The sequence below is a fragment of the Pelodiscus sinensis genome, chromosome 3, assembly GCF_049634645.1.
Source record: "Pelodiscus sinensis isolate JC-2024 chromosome 3, ASM4963464v1, whole genome shotgun sequence".
Classification (NCBI taxonomy): Eukaryota; Metazoa; Chordata; order Testudines; family Trionychidae; genus Pelodiscus; species Pelodiscus sinensis.
In genome coordinates this window covers 100,629,030-100,649,695 of record NC_134713.1, presented here as the reverse complement: position 1 = coordinate 100,649,695, position 20,666 = coordinate 100,629,030, and the positions used below count along the sequence as shown (strand labels likewise).

General features: G+C 44.5%; 1 long non-coding RNA gene across 1 annotated transcript in view; it reads left to right on the top strand.

The window, feature by feature from the left end:
• LOC142827635 (uncharacterized) overlaps window positions 1-20,047 on the top strand; it is a 49,332-nt gene extending 29,285 nt beyond the window's left edge. The window contains exons 2-3 of the long non-coding RNA XR_012902334.1: window positions 16,907-17,033; window positions 18,193-20,047. This is a non-coding gene — a long non-coding RNA (uncharacterized LOC142827635). The remainder of the gene's footprint in view (window positions 1-16,906; window positions 17,034-18,192) is intronic.
• Window positions 20,048-20,666: the final 619 nt, after the last annotated feature.

The following is a 20,666-nucleotide window of genomic DNA, read 5'->3' as shown; positions in this document are numbered from 1 at the left end:
TTCCTTCTTGCTTAATTTGATCCTAGCCTCATCTTAATTATATTTTCTGGCTAAAGAATTGTTGGAAACTTTGTAATAATAATAAACCAATGGCATAATGAAACCCCAGAGGCTTTTCACAGGAGAGATAGAAACTGAAATCCTGAAGTTACTCTTCTGAGAAAAATGCTTGAATTAAAGCAGTTTATGGGACAATTTAAAAAAAAATGGACCCAAAGGTTAAAAACAAAATAACAGGGCAGCATTTATCAAGAGAATTTTCGAGTAAAGGACAATTAGTTTTCCATTGGGAGTTGATTCCCCTTGCCTACTCTCAGGCAAATTAGTATTATATCCCTTAGATATCTGGATATAACCCCCCTTTAAACCCTTGGAGGTAGGGACTGGGGATTTGTTTTTGTGTCTGTAGAGCACCTAGCCCAATGGGTTCCTATTCTAGGCGTGGGGCTCCTAGGCACTACACTAATACAAGCAAATTAATAATAAAGGGAGCTTCTTATCTTCTTAAGTATAGAAATGATAATGTCCACTTCAGAATTTCAAAAGATGACAAGGAGCAAGCCCACTTCACTGTCACCATTGTTTCTTCAGGCTGTTTCCTGCTAGTGACTAAGGAGGAGAAGCAGCCTGCTTTCCTATGGCATAGATGCCCTAATGACCAGAATTAGGCCCTCTGAGAGGTCTTGATAACTCCTGCTGCAGTGCTGCTGCTGAGGTTGAATTTTTCAGCTGGACTATTGGCAGTCACAGTGTGGAGATGGCAAATATGCATTAACCAACACTGTAGCACTCAGGCTACGTCTACACTGGCATGATTTTCCGAAAATGCTTTTAACGGAAAACTTTAAAATGCTTTTGCGGAAAAGCGTCCCTGGTCAATCTAGACGCGGTTTTCCGCAAAAAAGCCCCGATCGCCATTTTCGCGATCGGGGCTTTTTTGCGGAAAACAGTACTGTGCTGTCTAAACTGGCCCTTTTGCGCAAAAGTCTTTCGGAAAAAGACTTTTGCCCGAACGGGAGCAGCATAGTATTTACGGAAAAGCACTGACAATCTTACATGAGATCGTCAGTGCTTTTCCGGAAATTCAAGCGGCCAGTGTAGACAGCTGGCAAGTTTTTCCACAAAAGCAGATGATTGAAGCAATAATCCTTTATTACCTTTAGAAGTAACTGCTCCAGCCAGCATCAGGGAAATCAGACACTGTTATATGAACCTTTGTCCATCTTCATCAGTTATATCAATGAGAGTTAACTAGCAATTTCTGCATTACCATATGCCAGAGGCTTTTTATAAAAATGATAATGGCTTGTCTACAATGTCTGCATATACTGAACAATACTTGGCTCATATTAATGGAATTAATATTTGCCCAGTGATTTCTCACATTGAGCAACGTGTCCTTATTCAGGATCTTGAGCTGTACTGTAGTACCTAGACACACAGAGTTGATCTAAGGCTATTGTAGCACCCTTGCTTCTGAATTTTCTGGATGTTGCAGGTTTAAGGCAGCCCCTAACTGTTTTTTTTTTAATTAAGCTCCACTTGAACTGTCATAACAATACCCATTATTTCAACTGATCAAAGATAGAAAGGAAGGAAATGGTAGGGACAACTAGCATTAAACGGCATAATAGATGACAGTACATGCAGCATTTTCACTTTGTTGATTTAAAGTTTTGATTTAAAGAAAAACTTTAAATCAAAATCATAGATGAATCCAGAGGACATATCAACTGTCCCCCCTGGAGTTCTGGTGATATCTTAAACCGGGGCACCTCACTGTAAACAGTTTATGAATGACAGCATATTCTCACCCAAGAATTCCAGTCAACATTTATTCTTAGATCCTCTAAAGTTTAAAACATTCAGACTTTTATAGAAAACAGCATAACTGGAGAGAAAAGCCACTAAGAAAGCTGTCAGTTGCATTCCGTACAAATTGAAGTTTGAGTCGTCTTTCAGTCTCATGCAGGGTGCATTCCAGTAATCCAATCTGAATAATACAGATGGCCTGATGAACATAATAAGGCCTGATGAACATGACCAGGATCACCTCATCAAAAAATGTTGCCGTCTTTTGGCCAAATAAAGATGAAAGAGACAACTATAGGGGCAGTACTGCTAGCTAGACATACAGAACTATCTGGGGGACCAAAAGGACTCCTACTTACATGGGTGGCATATTATTCCACTCATTTGTTTTTCATGAGGTTACAGGCCCATGCCATCTTTCAAATCCATTTCATTCAGTATTTTTTGTTGGGAGAGGGTGGAAGTAAGGGAGGACTTGTGAGTAGCCAACTGAATTGTTTGGATCTGAATTTTCACAGTTACTCTCCTTCCCAGAAACCTGAAACAAGTACAAAATACTCTAGATGCTCTGGAAATAAACATATTTTATACATTTTGGTGCTTATGACATACCAGAACTTACTGCCTCAATGATCGTGACAAATATCCTCTATTGACCTCACAATCTTCCTCTACAACATATTCTCCCATTGTGAAGGCTACTTATTAAGATATGTCTTGTGTTATCTAGAGCTACTGTGAGGGGAGGGGTAACGGAGAGGGGGGTGTTGCTGAATCACTGATAATATGCAAAATCTCAATGTTACTTTTTTTTCCTATAATCGTTTTCAGTAATATTTTGCTTTATTTTGAGTAAAGCGATTTTTTCTTGAGAAATCTTCCTTTTGATTAAATAAAAATGAATAGAACCAAATCATGATGTAATCCCTTTGGGGTTTAGAAAGCATGGCTTCTTTGAAACCTCATCCTGAGACCAAGAAAGTGCTGATTGTTTCATGGTAGGAGAAGGGAGCGCCACAGGCTGTGTGTTTCTGTAGCTCTAGAGGGCCTATAACAAGCAGGCCCTCATACAGTGAAGCAACTGAGAACCAGCCTGGTGCCCAGATGGAACAGAATGGCCAACTGGGGAATCCCAGCTCAAGAGCCAGGAGGAGACTCACGAGAAGGACAGACCTAGGTTGGATCTATTATCTCTGTTACTCAGCTGTCTGTGAGTACTTGTACTTGTGGCTTTGCATAAGGACTAAAGGAGGAAGGCTGTTGTGTGTGGGACTATGTCTAGACTGAAGGCTTCTTTTGAAAGAAGCTTTTCCAGAAGAGATCTTCTGAAAAAACTTCTTCCAAAAGAGAGCGTCTACACTGTGAAAGTGCATCAAAGGAGCAATCTGCTTTTTCGACAGATAGCGTCCACACAGAATGGGTGCTATCTCGCATGTAAGCTGTGATTACTATGGGAGGAATGGCCACCAGGGCACCTATGCTTTTTCCTCTTTCCTCTTCTTGTGAAAGAATTCCCTCTTCTCTGTCCACACACACCTTTTTCCAAAAGAGCTCTTTTGGAAAAAGGCTTCTTCCTCGTAGAATGAGGTTTGCCAATGTTATAAAAACCCCTCAGTTCTTTCAATTAAAAAAAAAAAAAAAAACGTGATCGCAGTGTGGAAGTAATTGAAGGTTTTTTTTTTTTAAAAACAAAAACAAAAACAGTTTTTCCAAAAAAAACTTGATAGTACAGACTTACCCTAGGTTTGCAGAGAGCAGCAGAAGAGGCCATTGGAGGAGTTTGTTGAAGAAAGCTTTCTGACGCCAATGTTGTTGACCAGTAACACTCAGACTCACTGCTGGACTAGAAATCTGCCCAGGATTCCTGACCTCTGAGTTTAGATGTAGTGTTCCAGGACTGCCCTTTCATATTGTGGTAAAACTGAGCCAACAGGTCCTTGTCTTGGATGTAGCCCTGTTTTACCAAACCCCTCCCCATCTTCTCCATTCACCCATCTGTACATATCTTCCTTTCCTATACTCATTGTACTATTCTAGTGTGTGTGAGTATGTGGTTACTCTGTGTGTGGGGGGGAGGGGGAGAAGTGTTGGAACAGAAGCCCTGAAGTGGGAGTTTCCCTGCTGTATCCTGGTACATGCCTTTTTTGGATGAAGCAACCTGCAAAGCATACTCCACCTTGGAACTAGAGTGCTTTCTTGGCCAACAACAAGAGGAAGAGCCTGATTCCATAGCTCTTTCTTGGGATTCAGACTTGTTCAGTAGACAGAGAACAGATGAGGACGTACAGTATACCTACACTGCAATTAAAAACCCTTGGCTGGTGTGACAGTTGATTTGGAGTCACCCGTCTCTGGCTGCAGGAGGATTTCACTGAAGTGTGGGCTTCCAGGCTTGGAGTGTGATAATCCAAAACTTAGGCTGCAGCCCAAGCCCAGAACTCTTCACTGCAGTGAAACAGTTCTATAGCCCAAGCCCTGTAAGCACAAACCAGCTGGCATGTACAGTGTAGACTTACCCTTAGTGGAGCTTTGTTCTGTTCCCGGCTCTGTCAGGATCCTTTAGGTGACCTTAGCCAAGCCAACTTACCTCTGTGCCTCTTTTCACCTCTCCTCCATCATTTACCTTATTTCTTTATGCTTTAAAGTCTTTGGGAAGGGACCATTTACATAGGATCTAGCATCAAAGGGTCATGGTCTGTACTGGAGTATCTGGATTTTGCTGTAATTCAAGTAATGAGATCTATGGCCAACACAAGGTACAAGAGTGAAGGAAGTAGAGAAAGCACCACAGAAAGCTAACTATGTTGCAAAAGAAGATTTCCAGTCCTAGAGCCAGATTCAGGATTTGAGGGCACCAAACTTTTGACCTATTCTTTACCCCCAAAACTCCCCTCCTTGATCAAAGCATTCACATTTCAGCAGTTCACACAATAGTGTCAGAATTATATTTCTGAACAAATAAACTGCAGACTGAGTCAAAATTCAGGTGTTTGTTTTCCTCCATTTAGTTATTATGGTGATAAGCAAATCTGTTAAACAAAAAATCCGCTGACTAGAAATCCATTGAACTGACATTTACACTACATCACTAGCTAAAAAGTACAGAGTGAATGAGAGAAACTGCACCTTCATTTTTTAAAAACTAAATAGTAAAAATAGAGCATAAAGCATGAGAAGAATTCCTCTGTCATTTGCTTTTTGAGATTACTGAACCCTGAGGAGAAAGGTGGCATTTATTATAAATGTATGAGAAAAGGGCTATCAATCTTCCAGCTCTGTCTCAAGAGGACTAGGGAAGGAAGGAAATGGATGGGAAGAAAGTGGTGGTCAGAGACTAGGACAAAGAGGGAAACAAGGATAGAAACGTGTAGCTTAAGTCAAAGTATCTTAACTCGAATTTTGGCACCATGCACAGTACAGGAAGTCGAAGGGAGAACACTCTCCCTTTGACTTCCTTTACTCCTCATAAAAGCAGGACAACCAGCATTGATGGGAGTGTCCTCTTCATTTGAATTAGTGTGTCTTCACTAGACCTGCTAATTTGAACCCTGGAAGTTCGACTGTTGCTGCTTCAATCTTATCTGTAGTGTTGACATGGCCAAAGAGATCAGAGTACCTTAACACCTTGTTAATTTTTTGACCACAGTTAAGCACTGAATGGAGGTTTTAACTGAGCTAAATGGTCCCTTTCTTGAGTCAACACAGTTATCTTAGATTCCTGTAATGTTTAAGAGAAATTTAAGATTTTTCTCCCATTGTGGATCACTTTGCATTTAACATTGCCTTTTGTTTGTCATTGTTGTACCTATTCACCTAACTTGTTTAGCTTTTTCTGAATTTACTCATATTCCTCTCTAGTCCTAATTAATCTACATAGGTTTGTGCTATCTGCAAACTTTGCCATGTCATTACTTACCCTACTTTCTAGATTAATAGCAACAGTACCTAGATCATCCTACCATTTAGCCTTTCAGAGTGATGAAAACTGACCATTTAATCTTATGCTTGGCTTTATCTCTTATTCAGTTTTGATCCATGACAATTCTTTGCCTCTTACACCATGACTACTGGATTTCTTTAGTATCCTCTTGCATGAGCCCTTCACTTAGTGAAAGAGAGCAAGAAAGAAAGCGTTTGTAGGCACATCAGAATGGAAGGCAAAAAACTCCAATCAACCAGATGAAGCAAGGGTAGAAATGGTTAAAAAGAAGCAGACAATGGAAGCCAGTGAGAGACAGAGAGAAAGAGAGAAAAGGAGAGGGTACAGCTACTGCCAGGATGTGATATAAAATAAATGTGTGGAGGGAGCTCCCAGTCACTAATCCATTGCAATGGATTTCCTGCCTAGTAATATGTACTCATCTACTAGCCATACTTATATTGTTGTTCTCCTATATGATTCACTTTCTGCAACATGAAGGGAAGAGATAAGCGTATATTAGTAATACATTCACAATAGGTATGATTTTAAACGAGGTGTTTGTCACAGAACGACTTAAGGTGAAATGCTAGCCCAATTTATGTCACTGCTAGTTTTGCCATTATTTCCATGGGTCCAGAGTTTCACCTTTAGCTTCATTAAGCTTAGGCTAGGTCTAGACTATGGGGTTTTTCCGGGCTACCAGAGGCATCTCAGAAAAACTCTGCCGTGTCCTATTCTTCTGCTTTTTTTTTGTATAAGAGCAGACACGCTCTTTCGGAAGACCTGTTTTCCTCATTCCAGCATAGATGGGCCAAATTTTGGAAAAGCCTCTTCCAACAAAACTATCAGAACAAGGTATGCAAATTGCAAAGCATAATTTGCGCACCCTTTTCCGATAAAACATTGTAGTCTAGATATAGCCTTATAGATCAGACAGACATAATAGACAAGACACATAACACTGCATGTGGTGATGTGTAGCCATGTCAATTCCAGGCTCTTAGAGAAAATGAGGTTGTGTTGGCACATGAGAAAAGATGTTGGTCCATTAAAATATATTTCCTCACCCCCTTTTCTCTTTAAGATGTATACGTAGTCCACCCAGTGATGTAGGTTGGTGGGAAGGTTACTCTGGAAGTCCTAAAGAAATGGGAATTGTATCTCAACACAAAACATTATGTTTTCTTCCTACCACCAAGGAAAATGTATGAAATATTTATGGAGAGCCAATTAAATATATTTTAACTCCAGGGAAAATAAGATTGAAAACAAATAAGAATGCAATAGCATTGGTAAAAAATAGTTGAAATGGAAAAAATAAGACAGTGGCTTTATAGATAAAGAAGCATGCAAAGAACTCCAGTGCAGTACAAACATATATGTAAGATAACATGCTAGTGTGTGTTTTGAAGTTTAACAGGCTAAAATCCATACACTCAACAAATGCATTATCTTGGGGTTTGGCAGTACCCTGTGACACATTACTGAGCTTTCCAATTCACTCATGAAAATATGAACAGCTGCTTTACCCAGTAGAATAAAAGGCTTTTACTCTGGTGACATGGGTATGCTTTTTAAGCCGCTCTTGATAAACTCTTGTTGGTGTTTTTTTTAAATGCCCTGTAACCCGTTGCCCTGGTGGTCACCCCGAGTTCGGGTGACCCTCGTCCTAACCAGCTGATCGGACTCCTCGCCCTCTGTCCGATCGTAGCTCCCGACCGACCGTGTGGGATGTCAGAGCCCGTACTGGCTCGCAGTCACTGGGAAGGGGGCTCGGGCCCTCCCTCACTCTGAGCCCCGACCCAGGGCCCTAAGATGGGGACGCTAGTCCCTAGTCAGTGGAGGGGGTTCCATTCCCCCAAACCCTCCACTCGCGGGGACCACGGCCCCGCCCTGGGTCGCTTCTTCCCGGCCGGTTGTTCGGCCCATTCCCCCAGCAAGGGGACAGACTCACCCGGAGTCCCTGTCTTTGGTGGGGCTTCAGCTGCCGCGGGTAACGCGTCTCCTCCCCGGGGTCTCCCAGCGAGCCCGGTTCCTCTGTCCTGCCTCCGGTGCTCCCCCCTTCCTGTCCATGGCCAGGTGCCTTTTGAACGGCCCGCTCCCCTACGGACGCCGGGGCCGGCATGGTCCCGTGACTCCAGGCCCCGCCCCTCCCCGCGTCCTCCCCGTCGCCCTCTGTGACGTCATCGCCCGGCGCCGGGGAAAGCGGCGGGCCGACGGCCGTCTCGACCGGGGATCCTGTTCCCGGGTTCCCTGTCTCAGTGCGGGGCGGCGCGGACAATGTGCCTGCCCCGTCACATCCCTCCCCCCTTAGGCTCCTTTCTACCCCCGCCTCTCCCCCGGTCCCCCTTTCTGGTACCCGCGACAAACAGTCAGCATTCCCGTTTGCAGTACCTGACCTATGTTTTACTTCGAATTTGTATGGTTGCAGGCTCAGGTACCATCTCATTATACGGGGGTTCGTATCCTTCATCCCCTGGATCCACCGGAGGGGGGCGTGGTCCGTTACCAGCGTGAACTCGGAACCTAAAAGGAAATATCGTAAAGAGTCAACGGCCCATTTAAGGGCCAAGGCTTCCTTTTCAATAGTAGCGTAGGCTTTTTCCCGTGGGAACAATTTGCGACTCAAGTACAACACGGGGTGTTCGGCCCCTTCCTCTTCCTGGGCGAGTACTGCTCCCAGTCCGAGGTCCGACGCGTCCATCTGTAAGATAAATGGCTTATTAAAATCGGGTTGAATTAACACTGGGGCATGAGTGAGCTCATATTTCAGTCTTTTGAAGGCGTTGTTGCATTGCTCCGTCCATTTCACGTTTTGGGGCTGCTCCTTCCGGGTGAGGTCCGTTAGGGGTGCGGCTACCGTCGCAAAGTTATCTACGAACCGTCGGTAATATCCGGCTAACCCGAGGAACTGGCGGACCTGTTTCTTTGTGGTGGGGGCTGGGTAATCCCGAACTGCCTGGATTTTGCTCAGCAGGGGTTTAAGCCTGCCTTGCCCCACTGTATATCCTAGATAAGAGACCTCTCGTTCCCCGAAATGACACTTTTTTGGGTTAGCCGTCAGGTTTGCCCGTCTGAGTGTCTCTAGAACGGCCGCGATGTGCTCGAGGTGTTGTTCCCAGGACCTGCTGAAAATGACAATATCGTCTATGTAGGCGGCGGCGTATTCGTGGTGGTCCCGCAACAGGTGGTCCATTAGTCTCTGGAAGGTAGCGGCCGCCCCATGCAAACCGAATGGCATGTTTAAGAATTGGTATAGTCCGAAGGGCGTAGCGAACGCCGTTTTCTTCTGAGCTTCGGGGGACAGGGGTATCTGCCAGTATCCCTTTGTTAAGTCTATTGTTGACAAGTACTGGGCCTTCCCCACCCGGTTAAGTAATTCGTCTACGCGCGGCATGGGGTACGCGTCGAATCGTGATATGGCGTTTACCTTTCGAAAATCTATACAAAATCTAGTGGTCCCGTCTGGTTTTGGGACCAACACTATGGGGCTCCGCCACTCACTGCATTATTCCTGAATCACCCCCATTCTAGCATCTTCTGCAGTTCCTTCTTCACTGTATCCCACATTTTCCGGGGTACGGGCCGCAAGTGGTCTCGAACTATCTTGCCTGGCTCAGTTGCTATCTCATGGTAGACTTCCTGTGTCTGCCCCGGTCGGCTGGTCAACGTCTCTTGGAACTGCCGCAGGATTGCCCTCACTTGGTCTTGTTGGGTGGGTGACAGACCCTCCCCGGTTTGGGCCTGGCCGACCGCTACCTCCGGTTTGCCCCAGGGCCCAAACTCGATATCTAGGGGTCGCGAGTCTATTAGGAGCGCTTCCCGCGGGTTCCACCTTTTTAGTAAATTTATATGATAGACTTGTGTCTCCTTTCGGTTGCTGTTAATCAATACCTCGTAATCTACGGGCCCAACTTGTCTCACTACCTTGAAGGGCCCTTGCCATTTGGCCATTAGCTTGGAGTCTCCCTTCGGGAGTAGGAGGAGGACTAGGACACCCGGTGCGAACGCCCTTACCTGGGCCCTTCGGTTGTAGTGGGCCTGCTGTTTCTCTTGGGCTTTCCTCAGGTTCTCCTGGGCCCATTCTGCCAACCTGCGGAGGTTCCCTTTTAACTTGCCCACGTACTGGGCTACTCCCAGGGCCGGCGTTCTCTGTTCCTCCCATCCCTCCTTTATCAGGTCTAGGATCCCTCGGGGTTGTCTCCCGTACAGCAACTCGAATGGCGAGAAGCCTAGCGATGCCTGGGGGACTTCACGTACCGCGAACATCAGAGCGGGTAGTAGTTGGTCCCAGTTCCGCGGATCCTCCTTGACAAATTTTCGTAACATCTCTTTTAGGGTACGATTGAATCTTTCCACAAGGCCGTCTGTCTGAGGGTGGTATACCGACGTCCGTAGTTTTCGTACCTGTAAAACCTTGCATAACTCTGTCATTATTCGGGACGTTAGATTCATCCCCTGGTCTGTCAATAGTTCCTTTGGTAGGCCTACCCGCGAGAATAGTCTCATTAGCTCTTCGGCTATCGCCCCCGCGGTTGCTCGTCTCAAGGGGACAGCTTCGGGGAATCGCGTGGCGTAGTCTATAATGACTAGGATGTAGACGTAGCCCCTACTGGACTTTTCTAGTGGCCCCACCAGGTCTAGTGCAATACGCTCGAAAGGCGTCCCTACGATGGGTAAAGGTATAAGAGGCGCCGGAGGCACCCTTGTAGGTGACGTCTTCTGGCACTGGGGGCATGAGGCGCAATAATTTTTTATGTCCTGATATACCCCAGGCCAGTAGAACCTCTGGAGCACCCGGTGCTGTGTTTTTTCTGTCCCTAGGTGTCCAGCCCAGGTGTGATCGTGGGCAGGCTCTAGCACCCCCCCCCGGTAGGGCTTTGGCACGAGCAACTGGTGCTTCTCCTCCGTCCCCCCCTCTTGTGGAGTGACCCGGAACAAGCGATCCTGATGCACCTCGAACCGAGGACCCTGTCCCCCTCTTCCGGTGTCTCTGGCTTCTCCTACCTGAGCCCACGCGTGTTGTAAGGTCGGGTCCTCTCTCTGGAGCGCAAGGAAATCACCTTCGTCCAGGTCCAGGTGGGGCATTGGTGTCTCTGTCCCGTTCGTCCCCTCCTCTCTGGCGGCTGGGTCGTCTACTTCCTCCCCGTGAGCTGCAAACCTGGGGTTTTTGTCCCTTTCCCCCTTTTTACTCCGTCGTCCCAACCCCCAATTACTTAGTAGGTACCCCAGTCCGGGCCAGTCCCGGCCTAGCAGCGCGGGGTACGCTAGATTGGGGCCCACTGCAACTATACATGAGTCCCTTATCCTCCCATCGTCAATCTCCACCCTTGTCGTCGCATAGGGGTGGATATCCCCATGTACACATTTCATGTATACTCTCGGCCCCCGGGGCACTTGGGACCCCAGGATGTTGGCCCGGATTATCGTTTGCCCACACCCGGAGTCTAGCACCGCCTTCACCCAGCGTCCATTAACCCTTATCTCGTGCAACATTTGCCTCCGCCCCTGTTCGCCCCGGGTTACCTTTCGTGTGGGGCCTTGCCCGAAGGTGCAATCCATCATGGGGCAGTCTTTCTTAAAGTGCCCCTCCTGTCCACACTGGTAGCAGGCTCCTTTGGTTCCTCCTTCGGGTTGTTGGTTCCTCTCCGTCCCTGTGGTTGGCCCTCCGGCATCTGGGGTTCGTCCCTCCGGGTGGTCCCACCGGGGTGCCAGTCCTCGTCCCATGGTTGGGCCTGCCGGTGTTCTGGGGCCGTGTGTTTTTGTGCCACTTTTCGCTGGGGCAAAGCCTCCTAAATGTGGTTCTCGTGGCCCGGTGCGGGGGCACGGCGCTTCTGTTCCTTCGGCGGCAAGGAAGCGTTCCATCAAGGTGATGGCTTCCTCGAGAGTCTCTGGGAGGTGTGGTCTCACCCAACGCTGCCCCTCGGCTGGGAGGATCTTCACATACTGTTCTAAGATCACCGCCTCGGCCACTTGCGTTCCGGACTTATTTTCGGGTTCCAGCCAGCGCATCCCCGCCTCCCGTACCCTCTGAGCCACGGCCCACGGGCGTTCCCCTGGGCCGTACTGGGCTTCGCGGAACTTTTGCCGGTGGAATTCCGGGGAGATCCCTAGTTGATCTAGGATGGCCTCCTTTACCTTATAGTAGCATAGCGCGTCTCTTGCGGACATTCCTCGGTAAGCCAGTTGGGCCGCCCCGGACAAGTAGGGAGCTAGGAGTGTTGCCCATTGGTCCTGTGGCCATTTCGCCGCCAACGCCACCCGTTCGAAGGTTACCAGGAAGGCCTCTGGGTCGTCTTCAGGGCCCAACTTCGTCAACCTGATGGGGAGTTGGCGGCCCACCACTTCTTCGTCGTTTCCCGCCGGTGTCGCGACCCCACCGGCCATGCTGGTTCCAGCTTGATGCTCCTGGAGTTTATCCAGGACCTGCTGCAGCGCCTGCGACTGCTGCTGCTGCCACTGTTTCTGGTTATCTATTAGCCAGTCCACTACTTTGTTCAGCTCCATTATCCCTGGGGAAATTAGCTTGTTATAACCAGAGGAGGGACCCTGCCCCTGGGAAGACCGACCTGTTTCGCTCCCTTAACTCTAAGGCCCCCCTCCCTCTCTCTCTCTTTTTTTTTTTTTTTTTTTGTGAGTGTGTGTATATGTGCCCCCTTAACCGGGGCTCAGGTCATGCCCACATTCTCCACCACGTGTAACCCGTTGCCCTGGTGGTCACCCCGAGTTCGGGTGACCCTCGTCCTAACCAGCTGATCGGACTCCTGGCCCTCTGTCCGATCGTAGCTCCCGACTGACCGTGTGGGATGTCAGAGCCCGTACTGGCTCGCAGTCACTGGGAAGGGGGCTCGGGCCCCCCCTCACTCCGAGCCCCGACCCAGGGCCCTAAGACGGGGACGCTAGTCCCTAGTCAGTGGAGGGGGTTACGTTCCCCCAAACCCTCCACTCGCGGGGACCACGGCCCCGCCCTGGGTCGCTTCTTCCCGGCCGGTTGTTCGGCCCGTTCCCCCAGCAAGGGGACAGACTCACCCGGAGTCCCTGTCTTTGGTGGGGCTTCAGCTGCCGCGGGTAACGCGTCTCCTCCCCGGGGTCTCCCAGCGAGCCCGGTTCCTCTGTCCTGCCTCCGGTGCTCCCCCCTTCCTGTCGCCCTCTGTGACGTCATCGCCCGGCGCCGGGGAAAGCGGCGGGCCGACGGCCGTCTCGGCCGGGGATCCTGTTCCCGGGTTCCCTGTCTCAGTGCGGGGCGGCGCGGACAATGTGCCTGCCCCGTCACATGCCCTTTTTAATTTTTTTACACTAAATATTATTTAAAATCTGATGGATATTCTCAGTCAGTAAAACTATTCATGTATCATCAGAAACTGTGAATAAATGATTTCATATAAAATACATGGAAATCAGTTTACTATTGTAGCACCTTCAGCCCTAGTCATGAACCAGGATGCTCTTGTGCTAGGCTGCATACAAACACAGCAAAAAGCTGTCTCAGAGAGTTTATTATCTAAGTATAAGACAAAAAAAAAGATGAATACACAGACCGAGAGGTAGGAGAATACAAGTGGTCTTTTAAGACCCATGTTCATACTCGGTCCACTGAAGTCAATGTCAATTCACATCACCTTAGGACCCTACACCTGTGTTTAGAAGTGACTGCTCTATGAACCCATTTCGTTCATTTCTAATCAGGATGCATATGTGTTTATTAGTGAAAAGTACATATTTTAAAGTCATATTTAAATTACTGGCTCTCCTCTCTCTTTCCATGCTAGAGTAAAATGCTTTTACTCCCTTTTTGCTAGACCATCATAGTGATGTTGCTTCCACTACCTTGCATAAATTGAGACTCAGAATATATTTTTTCTATTTTGAGGCAGAACAAAAGCAAGTCTTCAAAAATGCAGCTGATATTCACATGCATAAATATTACAGACTGCAACCTGCAGGTCTGAATTCAGACATTTTAGTTGTCTTTTGGATTCAGCAAATAAGAAAGTTAATAACTGACTTTCAGATGACTTTCTTAGACTTATGATATATTTCATTCTCGCTGAGCTCCATGTGCCTGAACTAAATACCACCTGAAGGCAATAGCGATCTTTCCATTGACTTTGGTGGGCTTTGGATTAGGCCATGTGTCTCCCTGAAACAGACTACTAACTAAAAAGAAAAAGACATAGAATAGAATAGATGGTGTCCTTGTGCAGTCTTAAGAATTGAACAAGTAAAATTATTTGCAAATTTGACTTACACCAACCAGTGGATTGAATGGCATCTGTTCTGCATTTGCAAAGGATTTCTATTTATGAAATAATTGTGCTCATGTGTGAATGAGCATATCTGCACCAGACTACTCCCTGAACACCTGATGTAAATATTCAATTAGTGGATGTGACAAGAGAAAAACTGAATACGAAGTGTGCTAGGCCAGTGGCTTTAACCTTTCCAGACTTCTGTACCCTTTCAGGACTCTGATTTTTCTTGTGTATCCTCAAGTTTCACCACACTTAAAAACTACCTGACAACAAAAATTAGACATAAAATACAGAAGTGTCACCCCAGACCATTTCTGAAAATTTCCTTATTTTCTCATTTTAAAATAAAAAAATAGATTATAAATATTGGACTTATATGTCAACATACAGTATATAGAGCAGTATAAACAATTCATTGTATGATATTTTAATGTATAGTGACTTCACTAGTGCTTTTATGCAGCTTGTCATAAAACTAGGCAACTATCTAGATAAGTTGAAGTACTTCTGGAAGACATATGTGTTCATCCACAGGTTCATGTGCCCCTTGTTGAAAACTGCTGTGCTAGGCCACTCCATAAATCTGGCTTGTTTATTCTGTCTCTGTCTGGAAGGGGCATATCTATTTTTAAAATCTGTAAGTGGAACCAATAGGGCCATATACATATATTTTTTTTAGTGCTGTACAAAACAGAACAGACATTTTAATTACCCTAATATTTCTTGGGGGTCCTTAGCTCCTGCTAGTTTTGTCTCCCCAAAGGGTTCTGCCTTCATTAAAAGTGTAAACACCTGAATGATTTCTTCAGGCACTGCTCATTCTTTTAAACAATAAGTCAGTCAGGAAAAAAGACATGTTACTTTGGCCAAATATAAATTCTGAATACAGAATAATGAAAAAATACTCACTAGCAATACTCACAAATATTTCCTTAAATGAATTCACCAAACATACATTGTGACAAATCTCAGAAGGGTAGCCGTGTTAGTTTGTATCTGCAAAAAAAACCCTGAGGAACCCTGTGGCACCTTTGAGGCTAACAGATGTATTAAGGAATAAACTTTTGTGGGTAAAACACATTTCATCAGATGAATTGGAGTGGAAATTACAGAGCCAGAGGTATATAGGAAAGGAAGGAAGTGGAGGACCAGTGTTAATGAGTCCAATTGAGTCAGGGTGGATGTGGCTCACTCACAGCATGTGATGAGGAGGTATGAATACCAAGAGAGGGGAAATTGCCTTTGTAGTGATATAACCAATCTAAATCCTTATTCAGTCCTAATTCAATTGTATTGAATCTGCAAGTGAATTGCAGTTCAACTATTTCCCTTTGGAATCTGGTTTTGAAGTTTTTTGGGGGGAAGGCGGGGGGGGGGGGGGGGTAGAAGGCTGACTACTTTCAAATCCATTACTGAATGTCCAGGGGGGTTAATATGGGTTTATGTACGTTACCTTTCTTGATGTCTGATTTATGTCCATTCATCCTTTGGTGCACAGACTGTCCAGTTTGGTCAGTATCCTCGGATAAAGGGACATTGAAAGATATAGGCTGTTAAATGGATAGTTTGGAAAACTGTTTAAAAAAAGGTTTTATATTATTTTTTACACACAAAATGTACCTGGAATGTTGTGTCACTCATGGAGAACGTTGTAGTAAAAGAAGTTCAGTCTCTGTACTGGTGTATTTATTTCTTTTATAATGCACTTTAAAGCTTGGAGAAACAACAATCAATGCCAATTTTTAAAATGTTTTGGCTTTTTATCCCTTTGTGTGAGAAAATACATTAAAGCATATTCAGTGGATGATGTTTGTTACTGGAAATGCACACATTTAATTTGTTCTTAAACACCACATTCAATCAATTGCTGAAAAACGGAATAAATAATAAGCCTCTATAAAACAATTCTATATTTGTAGCCAACATTTCTGTTTCCTTTCCATTGTTTAAGGGATGATTACAAGCTGAATATTTCCCATTAATTACAGGTTCTTGGGATATTTTGTTCTCTGTCAAACAAGGAGTAAACAGAATAACTGAAGCATTATGTTTCTTACAAAAAACTTATAAATTCTAGAACCAAGAAACGTTTTGGGGGAAAAAAAAGGTTGCTGTGGGAATGTAATGGTGCTGCTTATTTTGCTAAAGATGCTATTGTAGAATTTAATTAGAGTTTCTGAATTATTTATTGTGACCATTTTGTATATCCCTCTGATTCTATAGTCAGGTTACCTCAGTATTTGGATTTATGGGCTCTATCACCATCAGTGTGAGTGGAGAATTCAGATTCAGTAAGGTCTGTTACTTTGCACAGACGCGAGGCAATGGAATATTGGGTCAGTAATGGTGATGGGATTTTCAACTTTTTAAAAAACAAAATTTGACACAGACCAGGCTTAGAAATATTCAAACACAGAAAGGTGAGTTGTCTAGAAACATATGAACAAAAACCATAGCTATAACAGACACTAGTTTGTAAAACTTAGTACGTAGTATTGGTTGCTAGCAGGCAATTATTATGCTACGCAGCACAACTGAAATGCAGCCACTTCTGAGTAAATAAAGGTTTACATGGTTCTTTACAGACAAGTACAGCAAGAATATTGCAAGGATTTTTTCAATTGAATAAACCCCTTATTAGTACTTCCACTGGATTTCTGACAAAGATTAAATCTATCTTCTTAAGCCAAGGTAAAACATAGCTTTATGAATCCATCTGGCAATACCATTTGAAGTATTCCCCCAGTGCCGAGATCAAATTTGTAAAAAAAGTTAAACAATGCATATTCATCAGAATAGTAATTATTATAGCTTCAGGGAATACAAAGGAATAAATCTAATATGTTGTAGAATTTTGTTAATGATTTCATTTTGATTGTGTTCAGATCAAGTTTGCATTTGTTCTCCACAAATATTTTAGCAAATAAATTCCATGGAAGGAAGTCTGGCGGAACTGTCAAACTTTAGGTGACCTTTGGAGAATATCCACAGGACAGATCTCAAGTGTACAATCATGAATATTCTTCCAGGAAATTTGAATATAAGAGGTATGGTGTTTAAGCTAGGGAACAGAACTAGATCTGTGAAGGAGTTCTTATCATTTTACAATTCCTTTTAAGGGATAAGCTGGTGCTTATGGCCAAAACCACCTGTGGGGTAATCAGGCCCACCAATGGGGAGAGGAAGGAGGCAACTGCCGCAGGGCCCAGTAATTCAAAAGGCAGTTCAGGGCAGCAAGAGTCCTTGCACGAGTCATTGCAATGCGGTGGTGCACATTTCTTATTCAAATGAAGTATTTGGCAGCGCACCAGATGTATGACCCAGATGCAGGCATATAAACCTCCCCCCTCCCCAAAAAAACCCAGTCCCACCAGCCAAAAAATAAATATAATCCTAGGGACCCCTGGTTTCACACTCCCCAGAAGGGTAAGGCCTCAGATGGAAGGGATGGAGCAGGCCACCTGGACCACACTGTGCTCTCCCTCCAGCCCTTAGAGCTGCCCAAAGTATGCCACATAGAGCTCTGGCAGCAAATTAAAGAAGCTTAGGCTCCAGCCATTGCCATCACCACAATAACAGCAGCAACAGGACATTTTTTGAGGTTTACAGAATCTTTCAAAGAAAGGGCTTCTATTTTTGAAAGAAACACGTCTAGACTGTGGTTTCACTTTCGAAATAGCGCTTTTTCAAAAGCGTGCCATGACACGAATATGCAAATGAAGCATGGGAAATTCAAATCCCGGCTTCATTTGCAATTTCGAAGTGTCTAATTTACATCCCTCTGTCGAAAGAGGGATGTAGTCTAGACACACCCTCAGGTCCTACCATCTATTGATGATTAAATAGGATAAGGGTGTTTGATCTTTGTAGCGATCCCGAGAAGATTAAGAGTGATTGCAGTCTCACTTTCTAGGCCTGGACAATGGCTGGACGTTATGTAACGTAGCAACTGACAACCAGTGGGCTCACCTTCTCCCAGAAGCCAGCTGTCTGAGACAGGCTGGAGAACCAAGAGTTGAGGTGGACAACAGTTGACCTAGTTGGGCTCAGGAAAGACAAAGGGTGGAGGATGGCAAAAGGATGTGGCATAAGGTGGGCTATTGTAAACCTGCAATTGGGGCAGGGATCTAGGTCTGACCAAGAGGAATGTCTCTGTAACTTCCTGCTCTTTGTGCTAATAAAGAACTTTTCTACATTGTATTCCAGGCAATTTATAAGCCCTTCTGTTTTATAATGCTGGCTGAGAGTCACTGCTACCTGTGGAAGCTGGGAAGCCTGATTCTCCTTTGGAGTATGTGCAAGGATCCCCCAGGTGGCCTACACAAGGGGACTCACTGCAGGAAGCTCAGTACTCTTGTTTCACTCTGTGAAGGCTCAGAAGTTGTTCCAGGAGGTATTCTCCAGTAACAGTGGAGAGGGTCCTGCCATGGATTGATTTAGGGCTGTTTGAGAGCATGAAACCCGTACATATGTAATACTGATATCCCAGAAACCCTATAAATCCCCAGCACCTGTTCTGAATTCACCCTAGTTATGAATTTACCCTACTACGTTCATACTTGTTCTGTAATGATTTTGATTAAACAGTTAGGAGGAAAGAATCATTAATCCAGCTGCTTTCAAAAGTCAAACCACTTGTCTGTTGTAATTACATTTTCCTGCCCTATGCCAAGTAGAATGAACACACAATTTCATTAATTGGATTTCCACACTATATCCTTTAACTAATGCGAAACTTCAAAATCCATCACATTTTATGTAGACTCAAACACTCTTCCGAAGGAAATTGTCATACTTTTGATAGCTCTAATTAAATATAAGTGAACTAATTTAGAACTCTGTTTTAAGCAGAAAAAATAGTTGTGTATGGAACTGGAGGATGTGGTCATGATGCAACTAAGGCATGAGAGCCAGCAAGCAGGATTCTTACCACTTTATTTTATATGTGATTTTCATTTAACATGGTAAAACAACAAAACCCAAGTTTGGTGACATAACCAGAACTCCAGACAAGCTTTTAGGCCAGATCTACTCTAAGGGTACGTTGAATCAAGATACGCAACTCCAGGTATGTTAAATATGTATCTAGAATCAATGTATCTAATTTTGAGTTTCCCACCATCCCCACAGTGGGATGTTGATGGGAGCAAATGCTCCCTGTCGGCTTCACAGAAGCAGGAGTACTGGACGCTGACAAGGGTGCCCTCCGAGTTCAATTAAATGAGTGTTAACTAGACTCGCTAAATTGAACTCTGGAAGATTGATTGTAGCAGCGTTGATCTTTTATTTAGTGAAGACATGGCTACAGACTAGTCATTAGTGATGTATGGAGCGTACAGCTATATGTGGTCCCCTTTGCACTCCCATAGTAGCCAAATGAATGGGATTGGAAGTGGTAATAAAAAGAAAGTGTCTCTTTTTTAAGCCAGGTAGAAGATGAAGAGAGAGGAGGATGTGATCCTCAAGGGGAAAGCAGCAACCTCCTGGGTGGGAGGGAGATGAATGAGACTGACACAGCCAGCATCCTCCTAAACAATATTCAAAATACTAACACATTAAGACCAGCTTTGAAGTCTCTCCTTAACAGCAATGGAAGAAGATACAACTTCCTCCCATCCTCTGCTCCTTTACCAGAATGTTTTGCTAAATCAAGCTTCCTTGCAGGCATAGTTGCACTGAATAAGCCTTCTTAAGTCAAATAACTGAAGGTTATTCTGTGCAACCCTAAATAGTAGCTAAATGTGTTTTTCTTCCTAAAGCCCAGCCTAGGTTTGCTTTAGGATTTGTCATTTGGGAGGAAAGGAGTTACATGAAGTGACTAGTCATAAATCTGATATTCTTTATTCAATTACATACATAAGGGAGCATTCAGGAGTCTTCCACATGAAAGAAAATAAGGAAAATATAAAACAAATATATTTGTTATTTTACCACAGGCAAAAGTGTAAGAGGAGCCTCCCAGTACAAATAAGAAAACATTAGTCTTACCCCAAAAGTTGACAGTCTAAATTCATAGATGAAACCACAGGGAGAAGGGATGATCAAGGTATATAGCAGTGAGATTACTCAGTACAATCTAGTGCATACCATGTGGATGCTTAAAGAAATAAATCTTTTTTTTTAAACTATAAGTTAATAAAGATTATTTATTGACTAATTTCTTTTAGGTATCATAGCAAGTGTGTTAAAGGGATTAAATGCTAGAAAAGCTACTGATTCATACAGTGCCCTTTCCTGGGCACTAAATGGGTTACTGGACTGGATATTGACAAACAGGGAGAGGAGACTGAGAATTTGAAAGTGGAATACAGGTGAGGTAAAAGTAATGATGAAATGGTAGAGCTCATTATTCTAAGGAACAGTGGGAGGGGAAACAGCACAATAAAGATAATGGATTTCACAAAGCAAACTTTAGCAAGCTCAGGGAGTTGGCAGGTAAGATTCCACAGCAAGCCAGTCTGAGGGGAAAACAGTTCAAGATAGATGACAGTTTTCAAAGAAACATTATTAAAGAGGCAAGAGCAACCAACACAAGTATGTAGAGATAAAATTAGGAAGACCCAGGTGTTAAATGAGATTAAACTAGCTAGAAACATAAGGGCTGTATCTAGACTGGCCGCTCGAATTTCCGCAAGAACACTGACGATCTCATGTAAGAAATCAGTGCTTCTTGCGGAAAT